Source organism: Grammomys surdaster, unplaced genomic scaffold (assembly GCF_004785775.1).
Source record: "Grammomys surdaster isolate TR1022 unplaced genomic scaffold, NIH_TR_1.0 61, whole genome shotgun sequence".
NCBI classification, from domain to species: Eukaryota; Metazoa; Chordata; class Mammalia; order Rodentia; family Muridae; genus Grammomys; species Grammomys surdaster.
Genome location: NW_021604563.1, coordinates 20951169 through 20960481, shown reverse-complemented (window position 1 = coordinate 20960481; position 9313 = coordinate 20951169).

Sequence of the window (9313 nt, the reverse complement as noted above, 5' to 3'; positions counted from 1 at the left end):
TCCATTAATATTGAGAAATGTTAAAAACAGATTATTGTTGGTTCCTGATATGTTTGTTTTTGTAGGTGGCTTTATGTGCTTCTGGTCCTCTCCTTTGTGCTTTGTTGTGAGATGCTTAATAGCTTGTCTTTTCTTTGGTGTAGGTACCTTTATTGTGTTATAATTTTCGTGCTAGGATTCTCTGTAGGGCTGGATTGGTAGACACTTTTTGAATTTGGTTTTGTCCTGGAATATTTTCCTTTCTCCATCAATGTTGATTGAGAATTTTGATGGGTATAGCAGCTTGGGCTGGCGTTTGTGTTCTCTTAGTGTTTGCATGATCTTTGACTAGAATCTTCTGGCTTTCATAGTCTCTGTGAGATGTCTGTTGTAATTCTCCTAGGTCTACCATTGTATGTTACTTGGCCCTTTTCTCTTTCAACTTTTGGTATTCTTTCTTTGTTCTGTGGGTTTCTGGTCCCATTTATTTGGTGTTCTATAGGCTTCTTGTACCTTTTTGTGCACCTTTTTCTTTAGATTGGGGAAGTTTTTTTTTTTTTCTATGATTTTGTTGGAGACATTTTCAAGTCCTTTAAGCTGAGAATCTTTGTTCTCTTCTATTCCTATTATTCTTAGATTTGGTCTATTTATTGTGTTCTGAATTTCCTGAATGTTTTGGGTTAGGAGTTTTTTATGTTTTGAATTTTCTTTGATAGTTGTGTCAATCTCTTCTGTGGTATCTTCTACACCTGAGATTCTCTTTTCTATCTCTTTTATTCTGTTGGTGATACTTACATCTGTAATTCTTGACCTCTTTCCTAGGTTTTCTGTTTCCAGGTTTGCCTGAATTTGTGTTTTCTTTATTGTTTCTCCTTCCACTTTTAGGTCTTGGACTGCTTTATTCAGTTTCTTCACCTGTTTGATTGTGTTTTCCTGTATTCCTTTCAGTGAGTTATTTATAACCTCCTTAAAGGACTCTATTATCTTCATGCGATAGGATTTTAGATCAGCTTCCTGATTTTTAGGTGTGTTGGTGTATTCAGTGCTTGCTGTGGTGGGAGAACTGTGTTCTGATAATGGTCATGTATATTGGCTTCAGTTGCTTATGGACTTGCACCCCTGTCTCTCACCATCTGGTTTTCCCTGGTATTTGCTGGTCTGGGCGACTCTGAAGTCTGCCTCTTTTGTCCTTGGTTTGCTTCAGCTTTCCTGGTAGGCCTGCAACCCTGGCTGTATCAGACTTCCTATGGAGCCTTCCAACTGGAGGAGCTGCTGTTCTATTGCCCTGGCTGCAGTAAATATCCTGGTAGGCCTTTGGACTGTTGGGTCTTCAGAGGAGCAGTCAGGCTATTGTCCTGTGTGAAGATGTTCTCCAGGGAAGGGTCTACAGACTGTGATTTCCATCTCTTCTATATACAGAAGAGCTCCTGGGATGCCGTCAAGCTGTGGTGTCTTCAGGGGAGCAGACAAGTTAGCGATCAGTTGCTCAGTTGCCTTGTGTGTAGCAGTTGTCCTGGGATGCTAGTTGACCCTGAGTGCAATGGATTTTCTGGGATGGCTCAGGATATGGTATCTCCAGGGGAGCAGACTAGCTAGCAGTCTATCGAGCAGAAAGGACCAGGTGGAAATGAAGCTATTTCCTTTATTTTTAATTTAAAAAAATCTTGCAAATGTTGTCTCATTTTATCTTTTTAGTTCTTTGTAGGTCATATGGCTTCACTTTTTTCTAATGGAAATAACTGGTAACATTATTGAATATTTCTTGTATATGATAAGTCACTTATTAATGGTTTTAAGATTATTTCCCTTACTTCAGTGAGAGTATATTGTTCCCATATAAATCTGTATTTCTTTGTGTTATTATTTGTGTTTACCTAGCTGGACCTCTTAGATTTGAAGATCTATAAGTTTCATTAAATTAAAAATTTTTCATAACTTTTAAAGTAATGTGTTTTGGTAGAATCTTTAGGTTTTCCTATACACAGAACCAAACATCTGAAAAAGACTATAATTGACTTTGCTTTATTACTTGCTATGTGTATTCTTTTTTCTAGACTCACTTCTCTGATTAAAGATCCTAATACTACATTGAATAAGATTAATTTTGTTTCTAATCTTAAAAGAAATATTTTAAAGTATTAGCTATTTGGTATGTTGTTGGCCATAGATTTGTAATATATAGCCATTATTATACTTTGGATGGTTATACTATTATTATTGTATTTGGGTACAATTCTCCTATAACTACATTTTACATAAATTTTATCATATAGGGATACTGAGTTTTATAAAGTGCTTTTTTATAAATCTTTTTTTTTTTCAGAGCTGAGGACCGAACCTAGGGCCTTGCACTTGCTAGGCAAGTGCTCTATCACTGAGCTAAATCTCCAACTTTTTTCTTTTTTCTTTTTCTTTTTTCTTCTTCTTTTTTCTTTTTTCTCTTTTTGCTTTTTATAAATATTATGAGATGACCTTATGGTTTTATCTTACATTAATGTTTGAAATGGCCTTTAGAACTGTGCTTTCATTTGTGGTATAGAACACTCTTGATACAGGTATATGTATTTTGAAGTATTGCTGAATTTGACTTGATGTTATTTTATTGAGAATTTTAAAATTGATGTTCATCATGTTGAGAGGTTGTTTTTGTTGTCATTGTTGACTCATCACCTGATTTTTGATAACAGGGTGATACTGGCTCTTTGGAAGCAGTTTAGTTTCCATCCATTTAGTTCTTAGAATAGTTTGACATAAATTGTAAAGGACTCTTTAAATGTCTGGTAACATAAAGCTTTAAAACTAAACAGTCTTAGCCTACTGTGATACTCTGAGATTTTTCTCTCCAACATTGTCAACGTGATTCACTTATTCCCACCTCCAAAGTCCAGTGGGCTTTTCCAGGACTCATCTTCTTTATGCTCACAGTTAGGACTGTGCCCTCCTATCCCATAGTCTTACCCAGGTCCTATAAGAGTCCCTTTCTTCCTATGGAACTCCCCTCTCTCATGTAGCTAAGGAGGCCAATTGTTTTTCATCCCAGAAGCTGATTTGCCTCCTATAGGACTTCCTGTCATAAACGTTGCAAAATAAGTCCTCTCCTTCACACCCCACAAGACCATCCACACTTCAGTAATTAATTTCATGGTTCCACTAGGCCTGCTTCTCCTCTACCCTATCTATCCTCTGGGCTCTTATCCTTCCCAACTTGTATGCTATTATTTTAGAGTATACTTTTCTGAACTAATGGATAGGCATTACTCCACACATTATATATAAGTCTCCTAGCAACTTTTAGATTTCATCTCCAAGTTCTGCCAAATCACAAGACTCCTATGATCTCTCACTTTCATCCCCCAGAGTAGGCCACTGCTACTCATGCTATAAGCTGCCCTCTCCTTTGGGAATGTGTATGCTTAAATAAGAAGTGTCCTCCATAGGCTCCAGTAATTTAATACTTGTGACTCAGTTGATTGATGCTATTTAGGGAGGTTGAGGAGATGCAGTCTGGCTGAAGGAAGTATGTGATTAAAAGCCTTGTATAGTGCTTTCAGAATATTGCTTTCTTTGTGTTTGAAATTTTGGATGAGTTTGCACTTTCTGCCGTACCTACATTTCATCATTTCCTAACATGATAGACCCTGACCATGGCCATTAGCCAAAAATAAAACACTACTTCCTTTTTTAAAAGTTTTTTTTAAAGAACTATTTCTTATTTAGGTATATAAATACACTGTAGCTGTTCTCAGACTCATCAGAAGAAGGCATCAGATCTCTTTACAGAAGGTTGTGAGGCACCATGTGGTTGCTGGGAATTGAACTCAGGACCTTTGTAAGAGAAATCAGTGCTCTTAACCTCTGAGCCATCTCTCCAGCCCCTAAAGTACTACTTCAAAAAGTTGCCTCTGTCATGGTGTTTTACCACAGGAACAAAAAAATAGCTAATATATAGAAGATGGTACCAGAAAGTGGGCTGTGAAGAACCTGAACATGGTGGGGTTTTTGTTGTTGTTGTTGTTTTTCTTTTTGGAGAAACTTGGAATGCTTTGGAATACTGGACTAGAAAGGTGGTTGAATGATGTAGGCAGAGCTTAAAGTGTTGTTCTAAGGAGAGCCTGGAAGAAAGTGGTGCTAATGTAAATATGAAGACAATGGAGGCCCAGCACAAGAGGTTTCAGTGGGGAAAATTATTCAAAACTATGCTGGAGCCATTCATATGATATTGAGTAAAAAAATCTGTTTGATTTCTGACAATCTCCTGATAAGTTGCCTGAGACTAAATTAAAGTCAATGAGCTAACTTCTTGGGTGAGGGAGTTTTAAGACAGCCAAACACTGAATCTGTTGTGTTGTTGTTACTGATAACACTTATGCAGGTCTAGAGCAAGTGGAGCAGAAAGAATTACAAAATGTAGTTTGGAGGGGTCTGGTGGTTTAATTATGTCTGGTCCAGGAAGTGGCACTTTTAGGAGTTGTGGCCTTGTGGGAGAAAGTGTGTCACTATGGGAATGGGCTTAGAGACCCTCCTTTTAACTGCCTGAAAGGCAGTCTTCTTCTGTTTGCCTTTAGAACAAGCGGTAGGATTCTCAGCTCCTCCTGAGCCACGACTGCCAGGACACTGGCATGCTCCAACTGTGATGATAATGAACTGAACCTCTGAACCTATAAACCATCCCTAATTAAATGGTGTTCCAATATGAGTTGCCTTATTCATGGTGTTTTTTTTTTATAGCAATGAAATTCTAACTAAGACAAGGGATCAGGGAAAGCACTAGGGAGCTTAATGTTATACTCACAGCATGTGTTGTAAAAGGAGGCTATAATTGTTGATACTAGCACAGTTAAGGAGAAGCCTGCTTTGCACCAGAACAAAGGGAAATATAAGATCCTATCAACCTATGCTTCCAACTGATGAAGAGAACCTAAGGCATTTTCTACTCCTAGAAAGAAACTGAATTAAAAATCTGTTATCAATGTGTTTCAAGTGAACTAGGATCTAACCCAAACTGGAGCAGAATTTGAAAGTGTTGTTCACATGGTGTTTACTTTAGCAACACAAGTAACACAAAAGTGAGTGGTTACGAATTCTTCCACAGTTTTAGAGAGCTGCTGAGGCCAGTCAGCATGTAGCAGGGAAGTGCTTATATGAAGGCCCCAAGAGTCAGGAAGCCCTGAGAAGCCATCAAAAGAGACTGTGAAAGTGAGGCCTCTATAACAGTAATGGTAGAGATGCCAGAGTTATGAGCCATCTTCCATACAATGAATGGAACCAACACAAACCAGATACATGTTACAGTCATAAAATCTGCAGTGGCAAGAGTTTTCTAAGTCCTTTAACACAAGACATAGAGCCTGTTCTGTTATATTCTTTCACTGATACAGTATTTCCTTACAATCTTCCTCTTTTTTTGCAATGGTAATACAACTCTGTATCATTATATGTTAGAAATATATAATTTGTTTTTTGATTTTGTATGAGATTTCAAAGAAAAGATTTCTTTGATTTTCAGAAGAGACTTTGGCCTTTTAAACTTTTGAAAATGTGGTTTTCCATGGACATATTTTGAGTTAGTCTAAATGCATGTTACATTATGATATAGCCATGAGGCCTATGCATAACACAGAATAGGATGGTATGGTTTAAAGAAAAATATCACACAAAGGCTCCATCATTTGAATATTTGATCCCAACCTGGTGGTGATATTCAGGTTTCCCACAAATTCTTAATTGAAACTATCATGCAGCTTTGTGCTGTGCTTCTGGTTGAGCTCCATTCCTGAGCAAACAGGCTTGAGTGGTTGGTGTGATGTGCTTTGACCTCTGCTGCTGGGTCTGCTTACTGGAGTGCTGACAGGCTGAGCTACTAAATCGCAATATGGGAATAGCCTGCTCATTTTAAAAATAAATATATAGAGTTGGTCTGCTCCTGTGGAGATACTGAATCCTCAGCCATCCTAGAGGAGCCACTGAACTCAGAGCAGCCGGTAAGAACTCCATCTCACTCCCTAAGCCCCAGAGATACATCTGGGAGCCATGGACCTTCAGGACACAGTAGCTACCCAAACCCAGCCCCTCCGAAATTCCACTTCCCTTCTGCCTCTGCCTGGTCCTTTGGGCTGGGGCAGACACAGAGTTGGTCTGCTCCTGTGGAGATACTGAATCCTCAGCCATCCTAGAGGAGCCACTGCACTCAGCGCAACTGGTAAGAACTCTATCTCACTCCCTAAGCCCCAGAGATACAACTGGAAGCCACAGACATTCAGGACACACCAGCTACCCAAACCCCGCCCCTCTGGAATTCCACTTCCGTTCCACCCCTGGGTGGTCCTTTGGGCTGGGGCAGACACAGAGTTGGTCTGCTCCTGTGGAGATACTGAATCCCCAGCCATCCTAGAGGAGCCACTGCACTCAGAGCAGGCAAGGAGCTAAAGCACTCAGAGCAGCAGACACCAAGGTGGTTTGCACTTGGGAGACATCAAATCTTGAGCCATCCTAGAGGAACCACTGCACCCAGATCAGAAGGATTTCCAGATCCAAGAGGTGGCCTGAGTCCCAGGAGTTCTTCCACCCAGGAGATTAGGATCATAAGACCACAGAGACATCTGGACTCTGAGGAGCTCTGCCACAAACAAGATAATTGGAAATACAGACTCCAGTCTTACACAGTGAAGACAGGTAACACTAGAGTTAACCAGATGGTGAAAGGCAAGTGCAAGAACATAAGCAACAGAAACAAAAGTTTCCTGGCATCATCAGTACCCAGTTCTCCCAATATAGCAAGCCCTGGACACCCCATCATACCAGAAAAGCAGGATTCAGAATTAAAATCACTTCTCATGATGATGATAGAGGATTATAAGAAGGACATAAGTAACTCCCTTAAAGAAATACAGGAGAGTACAAGTAAACAGATAGAAGCCCTTAAAGAGGAATCACAGAAATCCATTAAAGAAATGCAAAAAAAGAACACAAAGAAGGAATTAAACAAAAACATTCAGGATCTGAAAATGGAAATAGAAACAATAAAGAAAACTCAAAGGGAGACAACCATGGAGATAGAAAATCTAAGAAAGAGATCAGGAGTCATAGAAGCAAGCATTACCAGCCGAATACAAGAGATAGAAGAGAGAATCTCAAATGCAGAAGATACGGTGGAAAATATTGACACAGTTGTCAAAGAAAATGCAAAATGCAAAAAACTCCTAACTCAAAACATCCAGGAAATCCAGGACACAATGAGAAGACCAAACCTAAGGATAATAGGTATAGATGAGAATGAAGATTCCCAACTTAAAGGGCCAGTAAATATCTTCAACAAAATTATTGAGGAAAACTTCCCTAACTTAAAGAACAAGATGCCCATAAACATACAAGAAGCCTACAGAACACCAAATAGAATAGACCAGAAAAGAAATACCTCCCGTCACATAATAATCAAAACATCAGATGCACAAAACAAAGAAAAAATACTAAAAGCAGTAAGGGAAAAAGGTCAAGTAACATATAAAGGCAAACTTATAAGAATAACACCAGATTTCTCACCAGAGACTATAAAAGCCAGAGGAGGAGCCTAGATTGACATCATACAGACCCTAAGGGAACACAATTGCCAGCCCAGATTACTATACCCAGCAAAACTCTCAATCACTATAGATGGTGAAACCAAGATATTCCATGACAAAACCAAATTTACACAATATCTTCCCACAAACCCAGCACTTCAAAGGATAATTGATGGAAAATGCCAACACAAGGAGGGAAACTACAACCTAGAAAAAGCAAGAAAATAATCTTCCAACAACCCCAAAAGAAGATAACTATACAAACATAACTTTACCTCTAATAACAAAAATAACAGGAAGCCACAATCATTTTTCCTTAATCTCTATTAACATCAATGGTCTCAATTCCCCAATAAAAAGACACAGACTATCAGAGTGGATACACAAACAAGACCCAGAATTTTGCTGCATACAAGAAACGCACCTCAGTGACAAAGACAGACACTACCTCAGAATAAAATGGTGGAAAACAATTTTCCAAGCCAATGGTCCCAAGAAACAAGCTGGAGTAGCCATTCTAATATAAAATAAAATCGACTTTCATCCAAAATTAATCAAAAAAGATAACAAAGGACACTTCATACTCATCAAAGGAAAAATCTACCAAGGTGAACTCTCAATTCTGAACATCTATGCTCCAAATGCAAGGGCACCTACATACATAAAAGAAACTTTACTAAAGCTCAAAACACACATTACACCTCACACAATAATAGTGGGGGATTTCAACACCCCACTCTCAGCAATGGACAGATCATGGAAACAGAAACTAAACCGAGACACTTTGACATTAACAGAAGTTATGAACCAAATGGACTTAACAGACATCTATAGAACATTTCATCCTAAAACAAAAGAACATACCTTTTTCTCAGCACCTCATGGTACCTTCTCCAAAATAGACCATATAATCGGTCACAAAACAGGCCTCTACAGTTACAAAAAGTTTGAAATAATCCCTTGCATCTTATCAGATCACCACGGACTAAGACTGGTCTTTAATAATGACAAAACCAATGGAAAACCCACGTGTACATGGAAACTGAACAACTCTCTACTCAATGATGACTTGGTCAAGGAAGAAATAAAGAAAGAAATAAAAGACTTTTTAGAATTCAATGAAAATGAGGACACATCATACCAAAACTTGTGGGACTCCATGAAGGCAGTGCTAAAAGGAAAACTCATAGCTCTAAGTGCCTACAAAAAGAAACTGGAGAGAGCACATATTAAAAACTTAACTGCACAACTAAAAGCTCTAGAACAAAAAGAAGCAAATACACCCAGGAGGAGTAGAAGGCAGGAAATAATCAAACTCAGGGCTGAAATCAACCAAATAGAAACAGAAAGAACAATACAAAATATCAACAAAACCAGGAACTGGTTCTTTGAGAAAATCAACAAGATAGATAAACCGTTAGCCAGATTAACCATAGGGCACAGAGACAGTATCCAAATTAATAAAATCAGAACTGAAAAGGGAGATATAACAACAGAAACTGAAGAAATTCAAAAAATAATCAGATCCTACTACAAAGGCCTATACTCAGCAAAACTGGAAAACCTGGATGAAATGGAGGACTTCCTAGACAGATACCAGGTACCAAAGTTATATCAGGAGCAGATAAACCATCTAAATAATCCCGTAATCTCTAAGAAAATAGCAGCAGTCATTAAAAGTCTCCCCACTAAAAAAAGCCCAGGACCAGATGGTTTTAGTGCTGAATTCTATCAGACCTTCAAGGAAGACCTAATACCAATTCTCTTCAAACAAT